Source organism: Homarus americanus, unplaced genomic scaffold (assembly GCF_018991925.1).
Source record: "Homarus americanus isolate GMGI-L3 unplaced genomic scaffold, GMGI_Hamer_2.0 scaffold25827, whole genome shotgun sequence".
NCBI lineage: Eukaryota > Metazoa > Arthropoda > Malacostraca > Decapoda > Nephropidae > Homarus > Homarus americanus.
The window spans coordinates 1,081,291-1,096,990 of NW_024738300.1; positions in this window are offsets into that span (position 1 = coordinate 1,081,291).

The window sequence follows — 15,700 nt, forward strand, 5'->3', positions numbered from 1 at the left end:
AGTGTAAGTAACAAGAGTGCAGAGGTCTTATTGCAACTATATCTTGCGCTAGTTTGCTATGTCACAGCTCTTACAGTACAACTGCTTTGCCAACTACAAGGTAGGAACACAAATCCACAGACACTCCAAGGACCATGAGACACCTTTTGCTGTCTACGTCGGCATGTCTGTGTTTGCTAAGACAAGAAAGAGGCAGCTCGTCGACATGCTGCATGAAAATGGGGTCAGCATTTCACATGACAGAGTTCTACAATTATCAGCCCCGCTAGGAGAAGCAGTTGTATGCCAGTACGTGGAAGATGGAGTGGTGTGTCCACCTATCTTGAGGAAGCAGTTGTTGACGACTTCAGCAGTGGACAACATTGACCACAACCCCACTGCGACTACGGCCAAAACGTCCTTCCATGAGACCAGTGTGTCCATCTTCCATCATCCAAGCCCTGAGTAGGCTGGAGCGTTACAGGATCCAGTAAGACTCCCCAAAACTGGAGAAGCTTTCTGCTAGATGACAAAAACAAGACAGAACTATTCCATTTTCTCGCTGAGAAAATGTGTGAAGCACAGACGACAAGCACGGTGGTTGTGACAAAGGGAGAAGATGCCATAAGCAACACAGAGAAGTCCCTAGAAGCTGTGGCTCCATGCTGTCATGAGGAAGCAGACACACGAATATTTGTGCATGCTATGGATGCAGCAATGAAAGGTAGCAAGTCCTTTATTATTAAAGCCAATGGCACTGACGTGGTCGTCATAGCAGTATCTGTACTGCCATTACTACAGGAGCTTGTTCTTAATAACATGTGGATTGCCTTTGGCCAAGGAGCCAGTCATCGATGGATTACAGTTCATGATGTAGTTTCTGCGATAGGGCCTATGAAAGCTAGTGGGATCCTATACTTTCATGCTTTCACTGGTTGTGACGTTGTGCCTGGCTTCCGTGGGAAAGGAAATAAATTTGCATGGCGGATATGGAATGTCTGTGATGAAGTTTCAGAAACATTCACCAAACTCAGCCAATGTCCAACAAAAGTTGCTGATGTTGACCTGCAGAAGCTCGAAAGATTTGTTGTCCTCATGTACGACAGATCAAGTGCAGCCACTGGTGTAGATGAGGCAAGACTAAATCTCTTTTCCCGCAAGCAGAGACCATATGACTCCATTCCACCAACCCGGGCAGCCTTCAAGGAACATGCAAAGCGGGCTGCCTACCGGGCTGGTATCATCTGGGGTCAGGCAACAATCTCCAATCCAGAAACCAGCAGTCCTGTCAACTGGGGATGGACGCAGAAGGGAGAGGCATGGCAGATACGTTGGACGACTCTTCCCCCGATTGAGACATGCTGTCAGGAGCTGACCAAATGTTCCTGTACGAAAGACTACAACCAGAAATGCAAATGCTTTAGCTCTGGACTCTCCTGCACAGCACTTTGCAGCTGCATATGTGAACAGAAGTAAATGCACAAAGATGTACTGTTAGGAGAAGTCACAGGAACCAGCGCTAGTAGTGAGTACTTTTTTTTTTTAGTAAGTTCTTTTTTATTATATTTTTTTTTACTAAAAGTGTTATTTTATGTGGATAAATATGTTACAATGGCCTTAAAACTAATCATCTGAGCATGCTTGAAAACATTCATATCGACACCAAGATCACTCAAATTGACCAACTACATCAATTTCTATAAGAAAAATCAATTTTTGAAGGTCAATATGGCTGCCATCTAGAAAAATGGCCGCCATCTTGGATTTTCAAAAGGCCAATCAGGCAGACTTGACTAGTAACCATTAGAAAATTACCATGCCAAATTTGGTGCTTGTATCACCATTTGCATGATTCTCTTGAAAATGGGGAGGTGGGGGGTTAGCCAGTAGAGGTCGGGGTGAGGAAGTCAAAAAAGCAGGCCCTGGGGGAATAAAGTGGTTACTCAGGACAAGTGGTAAACAGGACCAGGGAAGGGTAGGTTGAAATGTATACTATATAAACAGTAGGGCGTTAGATATAAAATAGACTTGCTGAGAACGGTTGTGTGTACCGCCCGTGTGGACTAATTACATACAAAATAAAAATAAATCGCCTGAAAATTTAAAACAAAATCTTTTTGGGGTGTAGGGTATAAGTATTCATACATCATACTTTAATGGTACGTACTATCGTGCACCAAAGTCGTGTCCACTACCCAACCACAGTGAGGGTTCGAATAGCCTTGAGTCTGAAGTTTCGAAACAGCTGGGGGAAATGCTATGGTCGGCCAACAGATGTCGCCCACTGTGGTGTGTGTGGGGGGGATAGAGGAGGTGGGGGTTAGTCTAGTAACAGGCTGTGTGTAGGTGGAGCATAACATCGTGAATTCCGCAATCACTGATAACAATAAGAATGTCATGAAGATAGTTAATATTATTAAGCATGGTGAGAGATGTGTAACGGGTAAATAAAAGCACTACAACGACCATATCTCTGCCGTTCATGGCTACGATGGTGAGACTGATGGGCACACCAGTAATTAATTCTCCGTGACTACCATTACTGGTAGTCACGGAGAATACACAAGTTGTTACCAAGGTTGGCGCCACCCACACCAGGGGAAGGAGATGATGTCGAACACTGAAACATGCCGAGGTCTCATTCCTACCATCGTCGTCACCAACAGGTAAGTCACATTAATTTGTCAGCATAGCCCATGTCGTCCTTATACTATTGCAGGGTGTCCCATGAGTGACAGCAGATATTTGTAGAGGTGAAAGAATATGTGATATTGAGCCACCACGTCTCTATCTCCATCCGTTTCCCTCTATCTATAATAAAAAGTGTAACCCTACTCAGAAAAAATAATGAATGGGCCCTCCAAACAAATTAAAGATGAGGTGCACCCCACCCAAATAGGGATGGGCCCTCCATTTCCTTTCGCCTTCTTTTCTCCACATCCTTTCCACCCTCCCATCGCCCCAGTCTCCCCAACCTACCACCCAATACCATGCAGTGGGCAGAAGGCCACACACTTTCTCTCCTCCTAAAAGTCTGTTCCGTTTAACCCACATTCTTTCACTACTAAACCTTCTTCCCCCTTTCCTATATTTCGCTATCGCTGTCGGTATCTCCCGCCTCGACTCCGCCATTTGTAATGGTTGTCTTGCGTAATTTGTAAAATCCACCTCACGGCTAAACGTAAACCGAAAAATCCATATATGTATAGAAGTTTTATACTCAGAATCACATATTCTTTCACCTCTACAAATATCTGCTGTAATTAGTGGGACACCCTATTATAATTATATGACAGTTGTTATATGAGCTCCTTAGTTAACTTCACCATAAAAATATGGTGTTTGATGTGCTATGCGTTTGCAACACGTTACCTTACTCGGTTATGTTACACCCCCAGTTGCAACCTGGGAGTTTGGGTTGGGTAATGTAGTATTTTGAGCAGAAATGGAATTCAGAACGACTCAATGAACATGAAGAAAAACGTTTTTATATAACGAACCCTAACGTAATGTAACCTATTACAGTTATATGTAATCTGGGACGAACATGTCATGGCTGAAAATTGTCAAAGAAATATGTAAAGCAGTGGAAAACCATATATTTTGATTATCGGCGAGGCTAACTACCTATAAACAATTAATATTTGACGATTGGCAAAAGTCCTGGGAAAATGAACCAACAAGTCATAAGCTAAAATGATTAAATCATCAGTTTATCCTTGGTCATCATCAAAACAATCCTCTCAATATCACGAAACTATTCTGAATCGTCTAAGAATTGGGCATACGCGATTGACGCATGGCCAGCTCATGTCTTCCCCTAATGGAGCCCCACCTATATGCTCCAACTACCGAAGACAAATAACAGTCCGACATATTCTCATTGAATGCCCTATTTATAATCGGTATCGAACAATGTGCTTCACTAACCCTACAATGTAAGATATTTTAGCAGAGACCCCAAAATTTTCCCTAAGTTCAGTTTTGACCTTTTTGAAATACTGTAATCTCCTACAAACAATATAACACTAAATTATAGAAACACAAATGGAGTGTCAATGGTCTGGATAGAAAACTTCGTCTTGATGATGATGATGAGTTATTTATCGGCGAATGTTCACTCTCTGATCGCAGAAATTGGTGGTGCTGAATTTGGGGGTGGGGGCAGGAGGATCACTTGGCAATTCACTATGAATACATGAAATAGGAAGAGTTTTTTGGACAGTTGATCTAATAGTATATAAAGCCTGCATCAGTTACCTGACATAATATTACTCTGCCATTTGAATATCTTGCTGCAGGACGAGCAAATTCGTCGGCAGTGATTGCTGAAGCGGTAATCAGCCGGCATATAGGCCGGGGCAACTGTCTTTGTAAACAATGCTGTAGAAAGTGGGAAGAGCACAAGACGATTAGGAGGTGGATCCGCGGTGGGAGGAAAGGGGGCTCCAGTGGAACTCTGAAACGTGAAGCGGGAGGCCACGAATAACGAGAATAAGGATGGGCGCCATGATCGTGGCAGCTGCAACAGCATGTTAATCACGAACATCAGTAGAGCATACAAAATCTGGACCTCAACTGCCATCACGCATGACTGACGAAGGCGCCCGACTTCATGAAGCCGGGATCGACTGCTGCCATATACACAGCTCACAAAGGGTGAAAGCTACTTACCTACTCACAAGAGTGTCGACTCGGATTTGCATTGGAACACCTTCCACATAGAGAATACTGGAGAACCATTATATTTACCAATGAAGCGTTGTTCAGATCAGTGGGAGCCAAGGTAGAGCAGTGCTGGCGGCTTTAACCTGCAGCTACCATAGAAAACACATTCAACTTGTCGGCGCGGTGGTGGTAGGGTGTCGAGTGTCATTCTGGGGGGGTGGATGTGGGCACATGGGCCGGAGTGAACTGGTCAAGATCAATGGCTGTTTCACTGTGAGCAGTATGTAGACATCCTGGAGCAAGTGCTAGCAATTCCTACAGTCTGGGCCTAGCGGTTCCAGCCCCACGACACTATGAGGTGGTTCATGACAGCAGTCGATTTCATGCCAGCAACATGGTGAAGGACTACCCTCCAGGATCACAGCAAGTGAGGTCATCGACTGGCCAGCACTAGGATGTGATATTAATCCGATTGAACATATTTGGGCCCACGATGAAGCGTGATTGGGATATTAGAGACAGCGAACCTGTGCGTAATAGGGGCCAAAACTTCGACGTGTGGGAAGTATCGTCGGCGACCAGGGGTGTGCTGGAAGCTGGTCGACTCTATCCTAATCGCCTTGATGAAGTCCTGAATGCAATGGGTGGCTGGACCAAATACTAAGATCTGTGTATTGGTGCATATTTTTGGATTTTAGTATTGTTTGTAAATACAATTAATATATATTAACTCACCTACAGTGTATATCGCATGAAAATTCATAACAAAGTAACTTAACAGCCACAAATTATGTATTGTGTGGTATACAATGATCTGTATGACACGTCGTGGAATGTGTTGTCTTGTAACACAATATAATTATATAGTTACAATTGCTACCATCATTGAAATGCTCATGATGTTCAGCACACAATATTAACGGTAACTGAGCACACTCCAAAATATATGAAGCTTGCATATTGTGGTGGGGTGTTTAAACACTGGAACTTGGAAGAATTGGAACTAGATTAAGTCTGAATACTATTTTACAATACTGATAACTTTTTCACTCCACTCTTTTTAACATAAGTATATAATTATATAATATTGCATATTATCACAAATATTTATTCAGCAAAGGATGGGTGGAATATAAATAAATATTACCATAATCTCTTTGTCGGAATAACAACAAAATTGTGACGTGGTCGCTGAGTAAAACTAGCTGACCAAGGCCCTTCACCCTGATCCTTGCATATTTCACTTTTATCCTTAATATATTCCATTCTTTAAAGTATCATTGTGACCTGAGTGGCAATAAGCACCCAGGACACTGCACCTGTTCCATGAATTCGTAACCATAAAGAAACAACTGTAAGACAAAACGTAGTAAAAAAGGCAGCTTGAAATTATGGTGGTATAAATAATAAATAAACCTACCTCTCATCCAGCCCCCATCTCCTCTATCTTTCCCACTTCACACACAATAATACTACAGTGTAGGGGCAGGGAAAAAACACTTTTATTTGAGTTGCAGGCTGCACTTTTCAGGCATCGTTTGTATGGCTGTAACAAACACCTGTGCAAAATTTCATGCCATTTCATGTATACTTACCCTGCCGCATCGCGAACGACTTTTTGTCAACTTTTAGTGTATACCAAAAATTAGGTGTCATTTAATGTTTTCCAGGATAATGATAAATTTTACATGGGTGACATCGATTTAATTCATATGTTATTTTACAGGTACACCGTATAGAAAATCATTACAAGTTCATATTGAAATTCTTTTTTGTGCGGAACCTTGGCATCATTTTCCTAGACAATAATCTTTGCCTAATATATCCATCTCTCGATTCGTATCCCGTCACTTCAGTGCAAGCTTCAGTCATCACTTTATGCCTCTCTCGACCGCCTGAGTGCTGTTTGGCCACTTGGGCACCACTAATGGTGTCTCAAGAATGTCATTAACCTGTAGATTTGACAGAGAAGCAATGTAAGGAGGCTCAGTCTTGAGTTCATTCCTCCAGTTAATCATGGAATGATAGTTTTTTGCTTGCCACTTTAGTTTTGGAGTCACCACCTTTCTCATGTTGACTACAGGAGGCACATCCTCATTCCTATCTCCATCTTTACCCTCCTCATCAGTATAGTTTAACAAATTCTCGTCAACAGCAGCATCAGAATCTTCCTCCTCCTCTTCAGATCTGCCAGTGCATTCTTCCTTTTGCTGATTCTCCTCTCTAATTTTTCTTATCATTGAGACAGCTTTTTCTCTAACAGTCATGTCCTCATCTGCACACATACCAAGAAGAAGTTGATCTGTGTGGGCGAAGTATGCATTTCTCTGGACAGCCTTCTTCACTATCGTCTCCTCACTATTCAGGTGTTTCATATATAGCAGGGACTGGAATACGTTCCTTGAGCTGTGTGTTACGTAAGGGTGTATCTTGATGTAAAACCACATTGGAGCACTGAACTTTATTATTGTAATGACAATTATTTTCAACTCATGGCTGGGTCTTGATGTTGCTACATACAGCCTGAGGATTCTACTCCATAAGGTGTTCCACCTTGACACACAGGGAGGACCTGGCTCAATAGCAGCCAAGTCATCTTCAACAACACCTGTGATAACTCCTAGTACTGTGCCGCCAACTTGCCCCATTTTTGTTGAGCCAACTTGTCCCAGCCGTACCAGTGATCATAAATAAATTATTTTGGTATATATCAAGAAGCCTAACATGAACTGTTTCATGGATAAACAATCCTTAAGCGCTAAGTTGAATTATGGCTAAATTGGATACTACAGTACTTGTCTATAACCTCACACATGTTACAGCAAACCTTATAAGAGAATAAAATTTACTTACCAGCATCAAAATCAATTTTCCCCCACTCTAATCAAGACGTGCGGCGTCTCAGAATGACTGCTTATGGGTGACTGAGGAAGCACGTGGTGATCCTGCGGTGTGAACTGCTTAACGGTAACTATTTGAATAATTTCAAGTGCGCCAACTTACCCAGGTCTCCCCTACATTACAGTACAGTAACACAACATTGAGAAATGAAATGAGAAAAGGCTGATAATCAATATAGACATAGCACCATACTCATCTGCAACAAGACAACTTAAATGAAATAAGAGATATGAAAAAAAGTTGATAAACACTGAACAGAACATTGCACCGCCACAGCAGCTGTTTAGCTAATTATGATAAATTAAAAATTTCAGTGAAAATGCGGCAGACTAAACCTCGACATATCAGCTTCAAATTTGGCATGAGTCTTAGATATGAGAACAATACCTGAAGTGCAGCTTTGAGCAAATTTCACTGCCCCCTACTACAGTGGGTGACATCTGTTGGCCGACCATAGCATTTCCCCAGCTGTTTCGAAACTTCAGACTCAAAGGCTATTCGAAACCTCACTGTGGCTGGGTAGTGGACCTGACTTTTGTGCACGATAATACACCAATATATCTTACCACACAGGAATTTCGACATCTACCAACAAGAATGTTTCACCATCTGTAATCTTGGTGTAATTCTCGTGTTATATTGAATTAAAAATTTAGCTTAGGCTGAATAGATTAGTTAACCGTAAATAAATCAATTTTAGTAAGAATATTTCACACATATTTTTGACAATTTTCTACTTGCAAGGTCAACTTTTAATACCTTTAAAATCATTATTTCTACAGTATCACTGCTTAATATAAGAGCATTGAAACGAAAACATAAATCTGACTATTTTCTCACACACACATATGCCATCATTCAGGCGTCAGTAACTTCGATTAATTATTTATTCATCATTAATATTGTCAGCCTAACTCCAATTCACGACTCATATGTGACAGATTTCGTTAGACTTTAGCTACGATCAGTACGATATTGATGGATGCTATTAACTGCACTTCATAGCGCAACACTTAAATTAAATAGCATTATACCCTATAATTTAATTAAAAAGGAATGTCCCACTAGTAATCGTATAGGATACACTCACCTTGTTCCCACACCACCAATACAGTCTTAGAATATCCACAAGACATACAGCTCCAGCATCAACTCTACTCATCTCCTTTCCACCTATCTTCTTGCCAAAACCCAGCGCTACTTTCTCCATATTCTAAAGTAATACCATGTAAGCAAGGCCACATTAAGGCAAGAATAATGAATCTAAACCCCAGGGGTCTCGTAATAAAGAGGGGCCCCAGAAACATATGAAAAACATTCTAAATTTTAATATAAAAGCCAAAATTGGCAAAATATACAAAAAGCTGGATAAATCCTTTCTGATGCATTGAATTCTTCCTTAATAAGTATACTGAGCTGTCATTATTTTATTTTATTTGGAGTATTTTTTATTCCATATGGGAGATAAAGGACTTTTATAATTTATTTAACTCCTGGTTCCCATAAAGGAAATCCTGCTCTGCTTATAAACAATTGAAATGTATTCGGTAAAAAAAAAAAAAAAATCATGGGTACCTCAAGAAACTATACAGTATTTCTTAAAGATTGTTGTTTTTTTTTCAACTTCCTCCCTACACCCATTCCTTCCGACAGATTATCACCTGACTGAGGATTGGTGGTGGTGGCAGCGGTGGTGTTGGCGGGTGTTGATGACGCTGGTGTTAACACGTAGCTACGCCGGCAACCTCACGTCCCATCCAATGACAATATTGCCCTTGGTCGCATCTAGCAGTGCGATACATACCGAAACCTTACGTGAACCTCCGGGAGCTCGTAGATGACAAGTCAGGAGGCATCATTTGGCAGCAGTTTGTCTACTGAGCGGTACAGTATATTTGTGTGCGTCACATAAAAAATGAATCTATGAATTTGGAATAATCATCTATGATTTAAGATTATTTGTTTGGAACAAATTAAAATGTGTAGTTAATGAGTATATATATATATATATATATATATATATATATATATATATATATATATATATATATATATATATATATATATATATATATATATATATATATATATTATATATATATATATATATACATATATATGCATACATATATATATATATATATATATATATATATATATATATGTATATCTTGATAAAATCACACGAGAAAATGGAAACAACGGAGTACCTTAGCTTTCGTCTTTATTCAAGACATCTTCAGAGGCAACTGGATTACATGGACAGAGAGAGGCTTAGATATGGGAAGTTCTAGAAGCAAATATTTGGTATGAGCATGGGTAATTGTCTTTCTGCTCCTCTAGCCTGTATTTATATGGAGTTTTTTGAGTCTAGATTACTACCCAATATAGTGGACTTTATTCCTCCATGGTATAGATATGTAGATGATGTTCTTTGTCTTTGGCCTAAAAACAGTGACCCATTGGAATTTTTAGATAAGCTTAATAATATTGTCCCTAGTATCACATTCAAAATTGAAAGAGAAATAAATGAATCCCTTCCATTTCTTGATATGCTTATCATGAGAAATGGCCAAAACTATAAATTTAAGGTATATAGAAAGCCCACACAGGTAGACAGTTTCATTCACTTTTTATCGAATCACCTTGAGTCTACCAAAATGTCAGTTTTTTCTGTTATGTTCTTAAGATGTCTGCGTATTTGTGACTCTGAATTTATTGACGATGAATTGAAACACATTCGTTCTATTGCACATAAACTTGGGTACCCTTCTGTGTTTGTTGATCGTTGTTTTAAAAGGGTTAAAAAATCCTTTCATTCCTCTCAAACCAGACAAGTTCCTACACTTAAGAATATTTTGACTCTGCCCTATCGTAATGAATTTGTCCCGTTAGTTCGGTCCCTCAAGCTTCTAAATATTAATGTTGTTTTCAAGTATGACTCAACCTTTACCAATATGTTAATGAGGAATAGCCCAAGTTTGAATGTAAATGGAAGTGTTTATTGTATTCCATGTAGCAAATGTAATTGTAATTATGTAGGTCAGACAGGAAAAACACTGCAGCTCAGAATCAAACAACATAAGTATAATATCAGAACTGCATCTGAAAGCAGTGCCTTGTTCGTTCATGTTAGGAATAATAATCACCCCATTGCTTGGGAAAAAAGCTTAGAAGTATTCAAATCATCTTGTGTCACAGAAAGACTTCTTGTTGAAGCTAGTTTGATTAAGGAATTAAAATCAATAAACCTTAGTGATGGTCAGTTCAAAACTGATAATATGTTACATAAATTTATTTGTCAGTGGCCCAAGGTTAAAAATGCTTTGAAAACCTTTGATCAAGATGTATGATAGTTATTTTGTGGGTCCCTTTTTTTCTGACCTGACTTGGCTAGTCACGTCACCACCCTTCTCTTAAGCTCCTCTACGTGTGTGTTGGTGTGGGGATTAGTGGATGTCATCATTTTGACCTGACCTCATGTTTTTAGGTCACCCTGTATATTTAAGCCTCTCTCTGTCCATGTAATCCAGTTGCCTCTGAAGATGTCTTGAATAAAGACGAAAGCTAAGGTACTCCGTTGTTTCCATTTTCCAGTGTGATTTTATCAAGAATTATCTTATCCACGTTTTCATTGTGGTGTCACCACATGAGCACGGGCAGTTTCCCAATGAGGTTCACAGCCATCAGCTCGATGAACAGGCTTTGTGTGAAATATAACAGAGTCTAGAACTGCTTAGTGTCCCTGGCCCAGCTGAAAGCGTTCCCTAGTCACACCCAGTAGGTCGAGGTTCGATTCCTTGCTGGTGAGGTTGATTATATATATATATATATATATATATATATATATATATATATATATATATATATTTATAAATATATATATATATATATATATTTATATATATATATATATATATATATATATATATATATATATATATATATATATATATATATATATATATATATATATATATATATATATATATATATATATATATATATATATATATATATGCAAGTAAATCAATGTAGGTTGTGATCTAGGTATATGCTGATAACCACAAGGAAAGAAGAAAACACGAAGCTCCCAAGCGCTGTAATTCACATCTTCAGGGTGAGTACAGATATATATATCATGTAGATCCACAATGAAAACGTTTTAAGTCTTTATTCAAGACATCAGTTGCCCCTGAAGATGTCTTGAATAAAGACGAAACTAATGCTCCGTTGTTTCCTTCCTGTGATTTTATCAAGATAAATATATATATATATATATATATATATATATATATATAAATATATGTATATATATATATATATATATATATATATATATATATATATATATATATATATATATATATATATATATATATATATATACTGATTACCACAAGAAAACACGAAGTTCCCAGTAATTCGCATCTTTAGGGTGAGTACAGACTAAGGAGAAATACATAATATATATATATATATATATATATATATATATATATATATATATATATATATATATATATATATATATATATATATATATATATATATATATATATATACAGAGGAGGGTGAGATCAAGTCCACAATGGTCAGGCATTAGGTAGTGACCCTACTAATCTTCAAAAAGCTGCGCAGCAATCGGTAGTCAGGTCAGAGGGTAAGATGACCCAACCTGTACTTAGGCCAGAGGAGGTAAAGATCTTGTAACTAGACTTAAACAACATAAATATAGTGTTAGGACAGGCCAGGAATCGAATTCTCTGTTTGTTTATTTCAGGGATAATAAACAAATTAAATTCAACACCAGCAAGTGCAGCGTACTTAATATTGGAAGAACAAATACTGTCAATGTATACAGCCTTAACAACACCAACCTTGAGAAGTCGACTTGTGAAAAAGACCTAGGGGTACTTGTAAGCCCGGACAGTAGGAGCGTTAGAAATAAAATAGACTTGCTGAGAGCGGTTGTATGTACCGAGAATGTAGACATCATAGCAATCACCGAAACTTGGATGAATCTGGCGAGCAGAAATTTTTTATCAGAGTACCACATAGAAGGGTACAACCTTTTTCACAAGGACAGGGAAGGTAGGAAAGGGGGAGGGGTCGCACTCTTCCTCAGGGATACGTTAAAATGTTGTATTAATAATTCAATCAAGGGTAAAATTGGAATCGAGTCTATATGGGTAGAAATTGGGGAAGGAAGAAAAAAGCTAATTATGGAACTAATTTACAGGTCCCCAAGTCTTGGGAAAGAAGCAGCTCAGCCAATATGGCAGGAAATGAGTAGGGCAGCAGAATACAACCTGTGCATTATGGGGGATTTCAACTTCAGAAACATTGACTGAGACAACATTGTAGGTGACTATGAATCTGAAGACTTCCTAGACGCAGTACAAAATTTTTTTTTATACAACTAATTAAAGAACCTACTCTAGGTGACAATATATTAGACCTAGTATTAACAAATAAAGAAAATATTATCAGAGATATCACAATAGGGGAAGAACCACTGAACAGTGATCACAGAGAAATCAGGTTCACCCTAAATTGGGAAACGAAAAACGATGACAATATGGTCAGAGTCCCAAACTTTCGGTTGGCAGATTATCAGGGGTTAAGAAGGTACCTAGGTGAGGTCACCTGGGAACAGTTAGGTCAGTCCCCAGTAGGAATGGGTGAGGTCACAGGTGACACAACAATTGATCATGACTATAATATATTCACTCGTATGCTAAGTAAAGCACAAGAAGAAAATATACCATACAGAAAATTTAGGTCAAATAAGAACGAGCCAAGGTGGATGACCAGAAAACTTGAACATGACATAGGAATAAAGAAAGGAATTTATAAGAAATTAAAGGGAGGGGAGGAGCAGCTCAGGAATAGGTATAATGAACTATCTAGAAATGTTAAGAAATTGTAAGGAAGGCAAAGAGAGACTATGATATCAGTATATCAAGGGAATCCAAGGCGAATCCCAAGGGATTTTTCCAGGTATATAGAACAAAGGTCAAGTACAAAGTTGGGCCTTTTAAGTCAGGGAGTGAATGAGGAAGTGATCGATGACAGTGAAGAAATAAGCAAAGCATTAAACAGCTGCTTGTTATCAGTTTTCACAGGAGAAATTCGGGATGAAATTCCAGAGGTGGAACAGACATTTAGGGGAAAAGAAGAAGAGAAATTAAAGAATATCACTATCAGAAAAGAGGATGTTCTTATGAGGAAAAATAAATTAAGGAAGACAAAATCCCCAGGGCCGGATGAAATTTTCCCTCGAGTTTTGAAGGAGTGTAGGGAACAGTTTAGCGGACCCATCGTAAATTTATTTGCATAATCAATAGACACGGTAGTTGTGCCAGACTTGTGGAAACAGGCAAATTTAGTACCCATATTCAAAACAGGAGACAGAGAATCAGCGTCAAATTACCGGCCGATCAGTTTGACGTCAGTAGTGGGGAAATATCTTGAATCAATTATAGCAGATAGCATCCGATCGCATTTAGAGAAAGCAAATTAATCTACGACTGTCAACATGGGTTTACAAAGCGAAAATCTTGTTTAACAAATCTGCTGACGTTTTTTTAGGAAAGTCTTTGAGGTAGTAGATAATGACGAAAATTACCATGTTATTTACTTAGACTTTAGTAAAGCATTTGACTGAGTACCGCATCATAGGCTTCTGAGAAAAGTTAAGTCTCATGGTATCGAGGGGAATGTTATAAATTGGATAAAATCATGGCTCACCGAAAGAGCACTGGGGGTTAGCATAGATTGTGTTAAATCTGAGTGGGACTGTGTAACCAGTGGGGTTCCCCAGGGGTCAGTACTAGGCCCACTCTTGTTCATAATCTACATAAACGATCTCGATAATGGGATCAGCAGTGACATAAGCAAGTTTGCGGATAACACCAAAATAGGGCGGCAAATTAATTCAGGGCAGGATGCAAATGCATTACAGGAGGATCTAAATAAACTGCAGGGGTGGTCTGAAAAGGTTGTACCCTTCTATGTGGTTCTCTGATAAAAAGTTCTTACTCGACAGATTCATCCAAGTCTCGGTGATTGCTACGACGTCTACATTCTCCGTACATACAACCGTTCTCAGCAAGTCTATTTTATATCTAACGCTCCTACTGTTTGTATAGTATACATGTAAACCTACCCTTCCCTGGTCCTGTTTTACCACTTGTCCTGAGTAACTAATTTTACTTCCCAAGGACCTGCTTGTTTTTTGACTCCCACTTTCCCCGGCCTCTCTCTACTGGCGAAACCCCCCCCCCCCCTTTGGAGTGACAATTTCACGCTCCAGGGATGCAGACAACGTCTTTTAGTGGGGCAGCGAAATGCAATTTTTCAAGAGAATCATGCAAATGGTGATACAAGCACCAAATTTGGCATGGTAATTTTCTAATGGTTACTAGTCAAGTCTGCCCGATTGGCCTTTTGAAAATCCAAGATGGCGGCCATTTTTCTAGATGGCAGCCATATTGACCTTCAAAAATTGATTTTTCTTATAGAAATTGATGTAGTTGGTCAATTTGAGTGATCTTGGTGTCGATATGAATGTTTTCAAGCATGCTCAGATGATTAGTTTTAAGGCCATTGTAACATATTTATCCACATAAAATAACACTTTTAGTAAAAAAAAATATAATAAAAAAGAACTTACTAAAAAAAAAAAGTACTCACTACTAGCGCTGGTTCCTGTGACTTCTCCTAACAGTACATCTTTGTGCATTTACTTCTGTTCACATATGCAGCTGCAAAGTGCTGTGCAGGAGAGTCCAGAGCTAAAGCATTTGCATTTCTGGTTGTAGTCTTTCGTACAGGAACATTTGGTCAGCTCCTGACAGCATGTCTCAATCGGGGGAAGAGTCGTCCAACGTATCTGCCATGCCTCTCCCTTCTGCGTCCATCCCCAGTTGACAGGACTGCTGGTTTCTGGATTGGAGATTGTTGCCTGACCCCAGATGATACCAGCCCGGTAGGCAGCCCGCTTTGCATGTTCCTTGAAGGCTGCCCGGGTTGGTGGAATGGAGTCATATGGTCTCTGCTTGCGGGAAAAGAGATTTAGTCTTGCCTCATCTACACCAGTGGCTGCACTTGATCTGTCGTACATGAGGACAACAAATCTTTCGAGCTT